At 39.2% G+C, this 16,982-nt stretch overlaps 1 protein-coding gene across 9 annotated transcripts in view; it reads left to right on the top strand.

Moving 5' to 3' along the window:
• The window catches only part of MAPK10 (mitogen-activated protein kinase 10), a 263,109-nt gene continuing 246,127 nt past the window's right edge, over window positions 1-16,982 (top strand). For 6 of the 9 annotated variants that reach the window (XM_030564952.1, XM_030564950.1, XM_030564956.1 and 3 more), the window contains exons 1-2: window positions 107-424; window positions 4,544-4,656. The gene's annotated coding sequence lies outside the window, so the exon portion shown is untranslated. The other 3 variants (XM_030564953.1, XM_030564951.1, XM_030564954.1) reach the window with 3 other exon arrangements.

Genomic DNA, 16,982 nt, shown 5'->3' on the forward strand with positions numbered 1-16,982 from the left:
CTCTGAGCTTTAACGTCACGTGTGCTCCTTTCAGTTGCCATAGCAGCCCCATTCCCCAAGCCCTCTGCCTGTCTCCTCTGGTAGGTTCCACAATGGTACAGCCAGCATCACGCTGCACAATGGTTTCCAGGCAGTGAAAGAGGGTGATTCAGCAAGCCACTCTTTCTTTCCCTTTTATTTCATTATTATCATATGTTTTTCCTCCCTTTCCCCCCTCCTGCTTTATTTTTTTTCCCCAGGGATTTTATTTAGTACACTTTTAAAATTGATTTGCCTTGAAGTCACCTGCCCATCATTATAATTATTTTTTTTTAATACCCCATCTCTTCCTCCTCAGTTTGGAATGTGGTTAAAAATACCACGTAAGGTTGCAGTTTGAGGGAAGGGTTGCTGTACCGGGAGCATAGTTCGCAGGCACGGAATGGTAGGTGGTTGATGCTAATATTCTACGACTAACCTGCCTTCGCAGGGTGGGGTGATGAATATTGATTGTTCATTTAAAAAAAAATGAGAAAGAGAACCAGGTTAATGAAGTAAACTGCTAACCAATGCAAGAAGGCAGCAGTGTTACAGAGTTTGTGGCTGGAGGACCATCATTTTCCTGTATTTGGGTGTGTATGAACATTTCTATTTGGGCTGTTTAGGTGATGGGTGGTTTTAGGAGCAGTGCAGAGGCACAGCATGGATGTGGTGATAGTGATTTAACAGCTGGTGCATGTAAACAGTAGTGCTGTACTCAGCCTCCTTACCTCTGAAACTGCTGGGGCTTTCTTTGGGAGATAACTCTTGGCTTTTAATTCAGCAAAATAAACATTTTGTTTGGGTGTGTATCTGTCTAGAGCTATATAAAATAATAACTATATAGTCATTTAAAAAAAAGGAATTGCTATTAATAAACACCTTTTGTGATCCAGAAGCTAAAAGGACTGGCCTTTTGCATAGGGGTTAAATGTTTAAAAAAAAAAAAAAAAAGGAATGGGGATGGGGGAAGGGAAGGAGAGTGAGTGTGTCCGAAAAACTGTGGTGTTGGGATGTGTGCGGTAGTTGATAAAAATTATAGGCAGATGGAGGGATGTCTTGAAGGAAGTGGTCTCTTAAGGTAGGCTTCACTCCATTGCATGACTTCCAGATGTAATTAAACAAAAACGGCTGCATTTTATAGAGACACCAAAAGCCCTTAGGAAAATGATATGCGAAATAATTGCCCAGGAGTATGCTACAGAAAAGAATCCAACAATTTCTTAGACTGCAGTGAAATCAATGTAGCTTTATGGAAAAATCCTAACACAGCTCTGGCAGCACAGCTATTGCAACAGAATTAACTATTTTGCTTTTTTCTTTTGCAAAGGGGGGCTTATTACAAAATAATCTGCATTTTCCTTGGAGAGTGAAATGCCACAGCCATGCCTAATAAGCAAATTGTGCCCCTGGAGAATCTGAATGGGCTTGTTCCTTGAGTGGTTGTTAGCTTGTTTACATGGGCTCCTTTTTACTGCATAGCCTCACAATATCCTCAATGCAGCCTTCCCCTTCTGTGATTTGTTCACTGTGACTTTCAAGAGACCTGGTGAAAGATGAACCAAACCAAAATATAAATAGAGATTTTACCAAAGGAAATGAAGACACAGAGGGAGAGTTTTTATGGGGAAATATTAAATAACATAGTATACATTGTCAAATCAAGGAACCTCTCTGAAATGAGCTGGCTGCAGGACATAGATATTTTGTCATGCATGGCCAATTTATTTAAAAAAGGGGGGGAATGGAGGAGTGAGAGCATGCATGTACAATATACTGGAATTGTTTGTGTTATGTTCCACCACATGCAAACACATTTGATTCAGATTACCTGGACATAAGGAGATGTATAAACACTGTGATCCTCTGACCCTAATTCAAAACATGTCAGCGTCGGTGACTGCATAGTATATGCTGGAGTAAAGTGCCCTCATTTCCCTGGTTTTCCTTCTGCCTGCTGGATACTCTTTCTAGACCCCAAAGTGGCATAAAAATACCTGTTTTTGCTGGATGGAGCAATTGATTTTTCTCCATTGGGAACACAAATGTGAATCATAGACGTGGTTGGACCTCAGAAAGCCATGAAACTATATTTTTCTCTCCTTCTGTCTCATATTCACACACATGCACCGTTATACACATGCTTTGAAACAGCAGCAGGATAATTTGTTAGGGTCCTGTTGTTTTAGTATGGTGCTATTGAGGAGCTTTATGATTCCAGAAACATTTCTGAAGGGCATAAGGGTAAAAAGCACTTAACATGAAATATTAGCTGCCTTCAGCTGACTCTGCTGCATGCTTGATATTAGAGAACATTTCTCTTGTTGCTGAGAGAAGTGTGTATGTGCTGGAAGGGTTGGTTTATGAGCAGATCCGAGCAGGGACGAATGTGTTGTTTGCTGTCAGTGTCTGGCATGTCTGCAGCCATTACTTAATGATTTCATAGTACCGGTCAATAATTGCAAGACACAATATTGTTTAAGTGTTGATTTTTGAAAGACAGATTTTATATTACAATGGGAGATCTACCAAATTTCCTTTTATGTTATCCTTTTGGAATATTATAGGGCCCAGTCCTGCTTTGCATTGTGTTGCAAACTCTCCTTAACCTCAGTGGGAGCAAAAGCAGGCCTGAAAAGAATCAGATTCCTCTATTATGCATATGCTATTTTAAAAAAAATCCAATTATTTTAAAATACAGAATTAAGAGAAAAGTCCTAGCTTTAAAACGTACATGTAAACTACAATGCAAAGCAAATGAACACCATTCTTTAGATGGTTCCTGAATAGCAAAAACTATAAACATTATTCTGGTGAGCACTCCAAACCACTTAAACCTCCCATTATCCTGGTCACATTTTTAGTTCATAGTAGCCCTAGTAGAAATGATGACTTAAAAAAAATTTAATCATGGCTTTGCTATCGTTCATGCTGCTTTATTTCTTCATTGAGCTAACAAACAGGAAGGGAAAAAAGATTTCGCTGAACCAAAATAACAAACAAATACAAATTGGTTTCCTGCTTCTATCCATTCTCTGCTTCCCTTGCTACAGGTTCTCTGAAGTTCAGTGTTACCCTCCAAGAAAAATACCTCCTCCCCCATATGGTGGGTAGATTTGGCACTAATCCAAAACTATGCTGTAACTGCCACAAGCTTCTGCCCCCCTTCCCCTTACTATAGTACCCACACCTTGGGGACAGAGACTTGGGGGGAAAAGAATCCTTTAGTGTAACATAGTCAACTGTAATGTAGAAACCTTGTTTATTAGTAACTGAAAGCAAAACACAACTTCACCTTCATTACTGTGGAATATTAGATGTTAGGGTCGTATTCCTGTGCTCTGCACTGAGTCACTGATTATTGAAGTACAAATGAAAGGCGCTGTTGGGAAGGGGAAGGTAAATATGTAATTTTAATGGTACTGAATCTTCTAGTTTCAGAAGTTTATCGGATGGTAATACAATTTTACTTGGGTTGGTTACTTAATATACAAAAGTCCTAGCTCAAGAGCTTCACCGTTATTATTGTTAGCAGGCTTTAAGAACAATCTCTTTGGTATTTTTTAAAGTAATGGGAGCAGAAAAAAGAAATCAGACACGTTCAGTAGGTTCTGATCTTTTTCTCTTTCTTTTGCACAATGGGGATGGGGGCTGGTCAGCTTCTCAGCTCTTACTATGGAGTGCCCAGCACAGCTCCTGCAAAAGCCATTGGCTTCTGAGTGCCCTGACAATCCCGCTGACCATGCCAGGAGGTGGGATAGGTTAGGAATGGTTCTGCTGGCTCTGCACTGGCATGATTGTGCCAGGGCAAGACATGTTGTCTTTGGGGTTGCTTTGCATCACTTTCAGGGTGCAAAATGGGTACACTAGAGCACAGACTGTGGCCTTTGGCATATAGACAAATAGTAAAAACAAAAAAAACCCCAAGGGTGAAATCCTGGCCCCCTTGAAATCAATGGAAAATGCACCACTGGTTTCAGAAGAGGCCAGGATCTCACCATAAGGAGCCAAATACTGAATTAAACATTGACTACTGTAGGATTGCATAGGATGTGAGTCAGTATAAAGTTTGGCCCAATACCTTAAGATGGTTTAAAAAGCTTGTGATTAAGGAGTAACCTCCTCTTATAAGGATTCTTAATGTGCTATTCTTATTATGCAGTCTCAGTACAATCTTCTTTTGAGCTGCTTGCAGTTTGTGTTTTGAATGAATGGTAAGAAAACTTTGCCTAAGCCCTAATGGGTTCATTGATATTGGACTAGAGCAGCCTTCCGTATCATGTGACAAATGCATGAGCAACCTATTTTGTTTGCTTAGAAATTCCCTCACTGTGGTGATTATATTACAAAAGAATCTTAAATTTTATGCAAAAAATAGTGGGTTAATGTTGGAATTTTAATTTAATGAGGATTTTCCTTCCTTTTATATTTTAGTCTTCATTTCTTGTGTGTGTGTGTTAATTAAAAACTCATGTTTAAAAGGTAAAATACAATGTTTCTTTCTCTTTGGTTTTTCTGTGTTTAGGGCTAGCATTAGAAATTGGTACCAGCAGCAGGCCAGATTCAGCTATGGGAATTCAGGCATGAAGTTGACCCCTCCCAATCATTTCCTATAGATGAGACATAGCACAAGCTGTGGTAAGTTGCAATGGATTCTTTAAAAATACAAAACACTCTTTTGAAAACTACTTAATGCCAACTTGTATGCTGTTAAAGCTGTCATTTTAAATGCTGTCTTTTTTTGTCATTTTTAGTCAATATGAGTACAGAGCTGCCTTATAAGTCTTGTCTTTTAAAATCTTTATTACTGCCGCACTGGAATGTAATGGAATTATAGTTTTGGAGGCAGTGTGAAGACAATACAGTAGTAACATAAAAACCATGCAGTGTTATGGACTTGATATAACTATAGGCATATGCCACTGTTTATCATTTTTACATTATGTATCTTTTTTTATTCTGAGGTGACTAAATACACCTCAGTGTGAGGAGTGCTTAGTGGGATTTTTTGGACATAAATCCTATTTTCCTTGGTTTGCTGCAGCAGGATTAGATATTTTTGTCTGATACCACTAGGAAGAGAAAGTAAAATTGACAGTAAACCCGACCATCTGAGCCAAGTGAAGTGCAGAAAATAAATAAGCAGCAGGAATAGTGAAAGACAAATAAGATTTTAAAAGTTCATATAGTTTTACTAATCCTTCTGGGTGTCATTAGTAATGCAGGAAAGGAAGGTTTCTGAATATATCATTTTGATCTTGATTGTGTGTCTCTTTTGAAATTGATCCATTGGGCTTTATTTTAATTATATGGCGGTAGGTACTGGTACTTAATTTTGAGATGTCCAAAATTATCACAAACCAGATTTTTATTTGCTATGAATGTTTTAATGTTATAAGTAACCACATTTCTTTCAAAAATGAGCCAGTGTTTGTAAAAACGCAAGAACTGTTTTTTATTTTTTTACCACAAGTATGTTTGCTACTTGGCAAAGCTCACCCCCACTGACCATATCAGAAAGGTTTGCAAACTGCATCCTAGCAGCTTTGACAACAGTTACAAGTACAGCCTGCAGTGTCTCCAAGATGAGTTTTCTGATGTGTATGTCATTACATATCCTGTGGTTTTCCTTGAGGACCATCCCAGCTCTTCAGGATGTGAAACCTTCACATCCTCTGTGATTTGGTGTAAGCCTATGGTCTCCATGTATGTTCCATGTCCTGGAGAATCACATAAGCTCCACTCAAGGAGAGAAGACCTGAGTCTTCTCAGCTTGAGCTAAAAAGCCAGATTCTGTAGCTAGGAGCTGTAACAGACTCTTCTCTTCTATAGATGAAGCATAAAATGGGATACACAAACACATGCAAGCCAGTGCGTTATGCTAACAGGTGTTTAATATAGCAATAATAAAATTAGCAATGTGTTAGGATGGCCTCAGTATTGTTGGTGAGAGCTGCTGCAAAGGAATATGCGCTGGGCCTGGAATAGCAAGCAGTTGAGGCAATTTGTTTCTGTTTGAGGGGAGTAGGGGTGAGAGAGGAAAAACAGTGTCCGGTGGTCTTTAGCATAGCCACATAATCTGCTTACCCAAAGGGGTTTTTCAAATAGGGAAACCGTATGCTGCGTGGGTACTACAATTCAGGTCAGAAGTGGGGCAACTTGGATACTGATGTTGCCGATGAATGGATATTTAATGAGAGTAAGGTTCTTGAATGGAATGTGGGGCTGTACTCCTGGTCAGGAAGGGTGGGGATAGGGGAAGAATGAGTAGTATTGGTTTTCAAGTTTGTGGGTTACAGGCAAGGTTTGTGATCTTCATCATGAGCAGGCCATTCTGTGTCCATGTTAATAAGCACACCAGTCTTTATCTTCATTTAGCAGGGAGCCAGTTTAAATTGTAACGCCTCTTATATACTAGTCTGAATTCCTCCAATCCAAAAAAGAGCTCCTAAACTATGCACAGTCAGTTAAAACTATGCAAAGTTCAGCTGGTTGAGTTTGTAGGCTTTCTCCTGGACTGAACTTTCTTTGGCTTATATCCATATGGGTCACAAACTATGGGTTTTGCTTTCAGCTTCAAATAAACACACACAAATAAAGGAGAAATTCAGATGAAGCTGCTCTTTAGGTTGAAACCACAGAGTTGTGTGGTTTTCATACAAGTTTGCTAAGAAAAAAGCCCAAATTCATTCAGAAGAGTGTGAATCTTACCACACTCTTGATGGCTCTGGCTGAGCGTCAAGTTTGTATTGAAAACCAGAAAAAGTCTGCATGTTTTGGATTTTGTAATGAAGGTGTGTCACATCTCTAAAGATTGTAGCATCCAGATAAGATACTGTTTGCAACAAATCAGTGCATGCACACTCTAACCGGAAGAAGTTTTTTACAGACTTGTTCATGGAGAATTGCAAAAAACTCTTATCAGAAGTTTGGGAGTTTTCTTATGGTATTTTGAGATGGAGCAGCAACGTGTTTAAATTAGGGCTGTGAAGCGATTAAAAATTAATCAAGATTAATTAAAAAATAATCGTGATTAATCTGTGCTGTTAAACAATAATAAAATACATTTATTTAAATATTTTTGGATGTTTTCTACATTTTCAAATATATTGATTTCAATTACAACACAGAATATGAACTGTACAGTGCTCGCTTTATATTTATTTTTGATTTAAAATATTTGCACTGTAAAAAACAAAAGAAATAGTATTTTTCAATTCACCTAATACAAGTACAGTAGTGCAATCTCTTTATCATGAAAGTTGAGCTTACAAATGTAGAGTTATTTACAAAAAATAACTGCATTCAAAAATAAAACAATGTAAAACTTTAGAACCTACAAGTCCATTCAGTCAGGACCGGCGCTAGGGTTTCTCATGCCCTAGGCGCACAGCCATTTCGCCGCCCCCCATGCTGATCCCGCTGCTCCGGTGGAGCTGCCACAGTCATTCCTGTGGAGGGTCCGTTGGTCCGTGGCTCTGGTGGAGCTGCCGCAGGCATGCCTGCGGGAGGTCCACCGGAGCCGTGCGAGCAGCCGACCGTCCGCAGGCATGACTGCAGCAGCTCCACTGGAGCCGCGGCCAGCGGACCTTCCGCAGGCATGCCTGCGGCAGGTCATCCAGAGCTGCCTGCTGCCCCCTCATCAAAATGCCGCCCCTTGAATAATCCTGGCGCACTAGGCAATTGCCTAGGCTGCCTAAATGGTAGCGCCGGCCCTGCATTCAGTTCTACTTCTTGTTCAGCCAATCGCTCGGACAAACAAGTATGGTTACAATTTGCAGGAGAAAATGCTGCCCACTTCGTGTTTACAATGTTACCTGAAAGTAAGAACAGGTGTTCGCATAACAGATTTGTAGCTGGCATTGCAAGGTATTTGCATGCTTGATATACTAAACATTTCTATGTCCCTTCGTGCTTCAGCAACCATTCCAGAGGACATGCTTCCATGTTGATGATGCTCATTTAAAAAAATAATGCATTAATTACATTTGTGATTGAGCTCCTTGGGGGAGAATTGTATGTCTCCTGTTCTGTTTTACCTGCATTCTGCCATATATTTCATGTAATAGTAGTCTTGAACGATGACCTAGCACATTCTTTTTAAGAACACTTTCACAGCAGATTTTACAAAATGCAAAGAAGGTACAAATATGAGATTTCTAAAAATAGCTACAGCACTCGACCCAAGGTTTAACAATATTAAGTTGCATACAAAATCTGAGAGGGACGAGGTGTGGAGCATGCTTTCAGAAGTCTTAAAAGAGCAGCACTCCAATACAGAAACTACAGAACCTGAACCAGCAAAAAAGAAAATCAACCTTTTGCTGGTGGCATCTGACTCAGATAACGAAAATGAACATGTGTCAGTCCGCACTACTTTGGATCATTATCGAGCAGAACCTGTCATCAGCATAGGTGCATGTCCTCTGGAATTGTTTTGTTTTTGAGTGCAGTCCTGTAACCAAAAAAATCTACATTTGTAAGTTACACTTTCATGGTAAAGAGATTGCACTACAGTACTTGTATGAGGTGAATTGAAAAATACTATTTCTTTTATCACTTATACAGTGCAAATATTTGTAATATAAAGTGAGATTGTACACTTTGCATTCTGTGTTGTAATAGAAATCTATATGTTTGAACACGTAGAAAAACATCCAAAATATTTAATAAATTTAAATTGGTATTCTATTGTTTAACAGTGTGATTAATCATGATTCATTTTTTAATCGTAATTAATTTTTTTGAGTTAATTGCGTGAGTTAACTGATTAATCAACAGCCCTAGTTTAAATCATATTTACATGGAATCCTCAATGTATTTTAAGAACTTTAATACGGGAACATTGCCAATGCAGGTGAAGCTTTGGGTCAATCAGCCTTTAGCAGTGTGGCTTTTAGAATCTAGTTGTTTAACTAACTCAATTTTTGGGGTGGGGGTGATATCATCTCTACCTTCCACCCGTTATATATGTAATAGTACACATAATGCTAATGCTAGTACACATAACTTTTGGTTATTCTGAAGTACAATTATTCCTCTGTCCCATTGTGATGCAACTTGAATCATTCATGCTTCAGGTCACCAAGATGTTGTGGCAGAGACTGAAACTGTTTCAGAATATCCAAAGTATCGACCAACACTTCTATCGGTGCTTTTTTTTGCATGCAGGCTGGAGAAGAAAAAACTTAATTGAACATTAATCTTTTGTTCCCTGTATTTCAGTTATAGGTGGTAATACACAGTATGTGCTCTCAACACAATCCAGCAAGAGGCGTTGTGGGTTGCAAGTCCCTCCTTGGATCAGAAATACATGGCACCAACCAAAAGAGCTCACACATTTGCTAAGTGGATAGTGTAGAGTTCCTGCTCTGGAGAGCTGATAGTTTAAATACTTTGAAAGAAGTCTATATGCCTTCAGATATTTAATACAATAGTTAAAAGTATTGTGCATATGCACAATAGGGCCCCAGTCCTGTAAACATGGATGTGCTTGACTTATGTGAGTAGAAGCTCTGAATTCAGGAGCTTGATATACAAGTTACCCATTTGCACAATACTTGGGACTGCAGTTTGACACTTACGTGTGTAGATCATTGACTCCGTATGGACAAATATCCATTTGCACATGAAAATGCAGGCTTTTATGCATTTAGAATTTGTATGTTTGTGAAATCAGATGTCACTTCTGAAAACTGGAATTTAGTAATCAAGTGGAAAAGTTACAGTATTATTCTACTTAATAGAATAAACTGGCCATGTAATAGGATGGAACAAACTTTCAAAATCGTAAATATGTATCAGTTGAGGCACAAAATCTGCCTATCACCAATCATCCCATAAAAGGCAGGTAATATAATAACTGACAATATTTTATTTAGCCATAAAAATAAATTGCATGCCCACAGTGTGTAGAATTTTGCAAGGCTGTTAGTCTCTGGTAGAAATTAAGTGAAAGTAGTGAGAGATGGAGTAGGTTTGGAATATCAACTTATGTAAACTAACTAGGGCTTTCATATTACCTTGGGAACAGTAATTTTAAATATGTAAACACTTAAAGATCCTCAAAGGATTTCTTATCCTTCACGAATCTTAAGCTCAATATATTACAATATTTCATAACTATATAAAACTCTAATTCTATCAGTGGCTCTTTCTTTTCATTGGTATCCTTATAAACGTTGAACACAGAAAGCCATATTCTGATCTTGGTGTCTCTGAATATATGTACACTGCAAAAAAAAGACCTGCAGCAATGAATCTCAGAACCCAGGTCAAATGACTCGGACGCACAAGCCTCTTGAGAGCGTATGGGACTAACAATACTTGTGTTGATGCTGGGGCTCAGACTGAAGCCCAGGGTCTGAAATTTGGTGAAGGGGGGTGGGTTTCAGAATCCGGGCTCCAGCCTGAGTCTGAATGTCTACGTTGCTTTTTTTAAGCTGTGTAGTGTGAGCTGCCAAATCAGTTGACCTGGGCATTGAGAATTGTTGCCATGAGTTGGTCTTACAGTGTAGATGTAGCCACCAAGATAAATATGGAGTAGCTCAAAACTTTGTGTGTGTTACTAGAGCTCAGAAATCAGCATTCTGGAGTCATAGCTGAGAGCTGCAAAAACATTCTGGGTACTTACATGTAAAAAAGCGTGATTTTAAAGTTTAGGCCCTGATTGTGCAACTTCTACCCACATTAATACCTACTAATGTGCGTTGTCACATTGAGTTTATGCAAGTTTCATGTAATCACACTCAAGAGTACTACTCTAAGTTGAGCAAAGATTGCAGAATTGAGGTGTAGTGAGATGCCCTAGTGGCGGCAAAGAAGAAAACTCAAAATCTGTCTGGATTTGCTTATCTTTTTCTATGGCGGCAGAAAGCTGGCATACAATATGAAGTCATAATAGGTTTCTCAGCTTGAGAAGAAAGATCTGTCATTTTTCAGATGACATTTCACTGCTTACTTAGTGGCATTGAGTCACTATATTGTAAATACTACCAATAATTTTCTTTTAACATGAATGATAATGTATAGCATTCCATAGAGAAAAGCATGTTCTGTTTACAGGGATACAATCAACTCCATGCAAAGCGGCCTAGAATACAGACTCCATTTGTATGTGTAAAGGTGTGGCAGCAGCCCCCAGGTCAAATGGGGAACCACTGGTCTTCTCCTGCCTGCCAGAAAAGGATGTCTGTCATTTTTTCCACACTTTTGATGACATAACTCCCGAAAGCAGCATAGATAGATCAAAAGTTGGTAGAATTATCACAAACCACTAGGACATATTGTATTGCCTGCTCTAGAGGGGAAATCAGGAGCAGAAGATAAATGTATAGTTAATTTAGATAACTTGAATTTTCAGTGCTGCATGTGAATAATATGTATAAATAAATACATACACAATGTATAACGTATAATCTCAACATCAACTGTGTAGTTTGGCTCTATGTGATTTTTACACATGTTGTCCAATTGAAAAATGCAGCAGTTGAGAATATTAGGTGGATTTTAAATATTTCCAGGAGGATGTGGGGACCATAAAATGATGGCTGGATTAGAGTCCAATGTAGTGTCCTCATTTGTGATAAATACGATCTTACCCTAATATTGCTACCATTATTAGAGAAGTTTAGTCTAATTGTTTGAACTTAGAACTGTTCGTTGTTACAGGCTTTGTCTCAGCTTTACCATTTTTAAACTGAGGTGAGGGATAACATTTCGAAAAAGTCCAAGATTTCCGAAAGTGAGTAGTGATTTTTGGTTGCCAATTTGAAGCAGGCTAAAAAGGACCTAATATTCAGAAGGTGAGTGCTCTGCGCTTTCTGAAAGTCAGGCCCCTTTAAAGTACCTCAAGTTGGCTCTGCAATTTTTATTTCCTCTGTCTCAGTCAGAACTTTGTCCTTTGTCCTTATGAGTTAAATGGCAATGTTTGCTAGACAGTGATCAAATTATTCCATTATTCCTGCTTAATCTGACCAAATTGAATCAAAAGGGTAGTGACAGAACGAGAGCGAGAGAGCGGGAGGATGGTGTGCATGGTTTGGCTCCTAAGATTTTAATCCAAATAAATGTTGTATCTGAACACTTTGATACAAGTAAGTAGTGACTTAGGCTGCATATATAAATATTGTTTAATGTTTCTAAAGGGCTATAGGAAAGATTATGATTATACTGGTGGTGATTGTCTATTGACATTTAAAATGAAAATTTTTTTAGAAAAAGTTGAGTTCCAAGTAAAATCATTGTCCAGTCTTTTTTTTTCTGAACAGGATTTGGATATATTTACGTTTACCTCACTATTTGTTATGTTGCAAGTATCTGTATATAAGCAAGCAATGCAACATGTTCCATTAAATGAACTTTCAGGATGGATTTATTGCCCAGGCGGAAAATGTCTACATTTTCCCACATCAAAAGCAGAAAAAATGGTAAACATGCCCTTTCAGAAATCCACAACAGACTGAAAAATAGTAACTAGGTATCAGGCCATGACATTTTTTCTTACCATTTGCTCGTTGAACATGAATGCATAGAGCTTCACACACATGTAATTGCAGAGTATGCTGTTACAACAGGAGAGCAAAGTGATAAGAGCAGAGGGAAATAAAATTCATAAAAGCAAAGTTTTATTTTTTGAAGCTCAGTTTTTGCCCTTATTTTAATAATCAGTCTCTTACAGGTGCTAGTTGTAAAGACTACGTGGAAGCTGTGGTCTAGTAGGAAATGTAGGTATTTGGCCATATCCTATGCTCATTTTTCATGTGGAACAAGTGTAAAATACACCCCAAAAGGTGTAAATGACAAAGAAGGGATATGCTTTCTAGTGAGCTAACTTGAAATTCCAGGGCCACGTGACACCCATTGTAGTCAGTCAAACCTATATAAAGCATGTATAGTACACAATGGTAGAATTTTCCCCAATTTTAAGGTCCAAAAAGGACTCAAAATAGGTAGATAAAACCAGTTACCACCTTGCTCTCAAAATAGAACGTGCAAGTTAGTCATTTGAAGCCAGCTGATGGACAGTAAAGTGAGTCAAGTTTCCATTTGTTTCAGAAGATGGCAATACTACTTAAACTCCCCATATGCCCATAGTAATTTCATCTGATCTGAAATTTCTGCAGGTCACAACTGGCAGATGTTTGTTTCCTCTTATTCTGTTTTTGCAATTGAGGATTAAAAACAGCATACAATGAAGGTGAAGTGACAGTGGGTTGTGTGCTGGTATTGCGTACTGTACATTGGTTTCTTTGGTGTCTGACAGTTCGTAGGTTATGTCAAATTGTATGGCAGTGGTGGAATCCAAGGTATGATGTGCCCTATTGTCAATAGTTCAGGATGCCCAGGCCTCCCATTGAAATCAATGAGCTCAATGTGATTGACTGCTATTTCCCTCCCCCACACCCTCCAATCTCGCAGCTGCTCTTTAAAGACCTGAGCCTACAAGGTGCTAAGCATCCATATTTCCATCCGGCAGGAGTGTTCAGCATCTCCCAGGATCATGTCCCAAATATGGGGAACAAGTGTTTAGTATTTATGCAGTTTAGCAAGAGCGCTGGTGTAACATTACCTGGGGGCTGGGTTTCAGGTCACTGACCACTAAACTTCTGAACCATTCAGCCTCTCTGTATAACCCACCAAAATTCCATTTAAATAATATGAGGAGTCTGCCCTGAACCCTCAACAGCCAATACATTTTGATTTGAGGATGTACTGCAGAGCCTAAGGAATAGATAAACCACTTAAGAAGATTCCAGATCAATAACAGATCCTATATAATACCAGGTAAGAGATGGAAAGACGACACAGTGGTGGGTTGTGGTTTTCTGATGCTACAGTTATGGACATGGTATAAGAACCTAGTTACCAGATAGTGGTGGGGAAGGGGAAAGTGTCAGCAGAGGGGGCTGGAGAGCTTGGAGCAAACAGCCAACCAGCACAGAGAATGTCCTGTCAAAACTGTAGAAAATACTCTGATGACATCAGTCTGTCAGTCCCACTTTGATTGTGTAGCTGCTCTGCAAGCTTGTGTCTGGCTGGATCCTGCCTGCATTTTCTGTCCCTAAGCCCACATGGCAGGGAAAGCATCCGAGTGTCCCGAGTGGCTGTTACCCCTTAATAGTTCTAGGTTTGTGGGGAGTTGGGGAGAAGTGGCCTTGGCTGGGCCTCATTTTATCTCCTTCTCTCCAGGGCAGCAGTACCTGCTTAGACTCAGATGCAATTAAATGACCTGAGCAGTATTCAAAAAGAGAAGCAAAACCCAAATCTCTCTCGATTCCCGTACAATCTTTCTCCAACTTATGGGCATTGCAGAGCCGGCAGTCAAACAGAGAGTAATTACTGAGGCCATGTTGATTATTACACTGGAAAGCATCAAACCAGCCATTTCTGTGAGCTTTCTCTTTGGAAATCTGGGTTAAGAAAGTTACCCCTAAAAAAGGAGGAGTATGTATGTCTCTTAGCATCTCTCTGGAATTCCATGTTGGCTTGTTTGTAATTTCAGCTGGTACATTGAGGGCCAGACTGTGCCTGGTCCCTTCATGAGGGTGTCAGGGAGGGTAGGAGGTATGTGCAAGAATGTCTTACTGTGGGAGCAGCAGCCTGACTGAGAGGGAGTACTTTGACTCCTCCACAGGGCTAGTGCTCCTGTTAGCAATAAGCTCAGGGAGGTCTTTGAGCCATTACCCTTCTGCGGCCTTATGTGGCTTCAGGCACAAAGCCTTCCTGAGCTCCTGCTGAGATAGTGTTCCTCCACTGTATCCCAAAGACAGGGTAATGCCTGTAGGCCTCAGTAGAATGCCACCTGTGTTGCTGTCAAGTCCCAGGGCTTTGCATTGTTGTTTTTACCAAGCAAACATGTGAATAGTTTCATGTTGAAGTCATTCCATCCAAAACATCACTATCTATTATAGGGGATCTTTACTACTGCACTTGGACATCACACTGAAGTGGTTGGCTGGACTTCATCTTATTTAGCCATACAGATGGACAAGAGAAGCAGTGAATATTAATAGTTAATGGTGCAATCATGCATCCTTAGGCTACCCAATGATCCTGTTGAAATTAATAGATTAGTCTCAGCTGTGTTAATTAATGGGAGACCTTTGTTTGAGGAGGAATACTTATATTAATTCCAGAGCTAGCTAAATTTGAATAGCTTTGCTTTGCTTTCTGAGACACTGTTGTTGAGATTTTGGTTTTTATTGTGGTGACGGTTTTCCAAACTTCCATATTCTCTTTCAATAACTATATTGCAGCCTTTCACACTGGCTTGGAATTGAAGGGACAGATTCTACTTCCTTCATGTGCAGAATTCTCATTTATCACAACGTCATAGCCTATGATCCGAACTCTGCCATTAGTCCTGCAATCAGATTCCACCTGCATGGATTAGGTTGCAAGATTGTAGCCTGCATGAAAATGTAATGGAAGCTAGTGGCATCCTGATAGGCAGTGCATTGCATCAAGAGCAGAACTCGAACCAGATTGTGACACTGAGAATCGCGACCTGGTTCCCCCTTCCTCTGAGGGAATGTAATCAGTGCAAGCCCTACACCTGGCACAGCTACTCCCATTGGTGTGCTGGCTGGAACAAGGCGGGGCATGTGTGTGGAACTACTTTTCCTTCCCACACCCAACCCACTTTAATTGGGATATGAGGGGAAGTAAAGTCCTCCTTGGCATTGATTTTTCTCTGTGTTGCTACTCACAATATGAGTAGCCCTTGCAAGGGAGTAAGGGTGTGTAAGGCACCTTGTTACTCCCTTGACCAAGCACGAAAGATGACCCATCAAAACCAGTTGACACAATAATCCATAATCCTGTATTTCTGAATTTCCGTATCCCTGTGTGCTCAAGTTGCACTGAAGTTGATTTACTAGCCATAACTATCCCCCTTTCTTGAGATAAATAAAAATGCAAACAGGTTCCTGAAAATGTAATTGAATAGGTAAGAGTCTCTGAAAAGAAACAGTCATTGGTGGGAGAATTTTACCCTTCAAGTTCATTTACTGTCCTAAATGTTCTAATGTAGGTTAAATAGAACACTTTAACTGACTCATGGCTTTATTTTCAATCCCTTCCCCAATAGTCTACATACGACTTACTTTAGAGAAGAGTTAACATCCACTGGTTGACTTTATATTTTGGGATAATCTAAATATACTTACCCCCCAAATGTAGAAAGATCAAGCAACAAAAAAGTAAAATTACGCACACATTTAATTCTACTGTTGTTGAAACTGGAAAACTAATTCCTTTCTGAGCTTTTCCTGAAATAGAGCTCCACAGCTTAATTGCAAATTATAATATCTGCATTAATTTCAAGTTAGATTTTAGTCATCAGTTCAGGGATAGATATTTTTATGGCATTATGAATACTTGATTTACAGTTGTATTTAAAATTAACTTGATTATACTTTACTAAGTTGTATTAAGAGAAATAGCTTTCATGCTATACAAATACGACCTCAAGCTTTTGTGGCTATTGTGGCAATAATCTATATAGCCATTGATAAGAAAAATTTAAATGCAATGAATTCTTCTTAATCTAGCAAACCTGTAGCGCAGTGCACTGATTTTCCTTTAATGGACCTGGGAACAGACATAGATGTATTCATTTTGGCTTTTCTTACCCTTGGAGAATAGAACAGATTTCAAAAGTTTCTTTAGTGACTATGAATTTATGTCACTCCTGCTGTCCTATGCAAACAAATGAGCATGCCATGCTTCTAAAATGTAAGGTCAGAGCCTCAGCTGATGTAAATTAACATATTCCATTTAGTTCTGTGGAATATTGGCGGTTTACACCAGCTGAGGATCTGGCCTTTAATTTCAATTTAGTATTGCTGTTTAATGTCTTGTGCAGATGCTCAAGAATCCATATATCTGCCGACAAAGCCAATATATATCACTTTTGTGGTATGTTTAGTTATGAAGTTTCTGGGATTCTTCTTGCTTTTCAC

The sequence above is a fragment of the Gopherus evgoodei genome, chromosome 5, assembly GCF_007399415.2.
Source record: "Gopherus evgoodei ecotype Sinaloan lineage chromosome 5, rGopEvg1_v1.p, whole genome shotgun sequence".
Taxonomy (NCBI): Eukaryota; Metazoa; Chordata; order Testudines; family Testudinidae; genus Gopherus; species Gopherus evgoodei.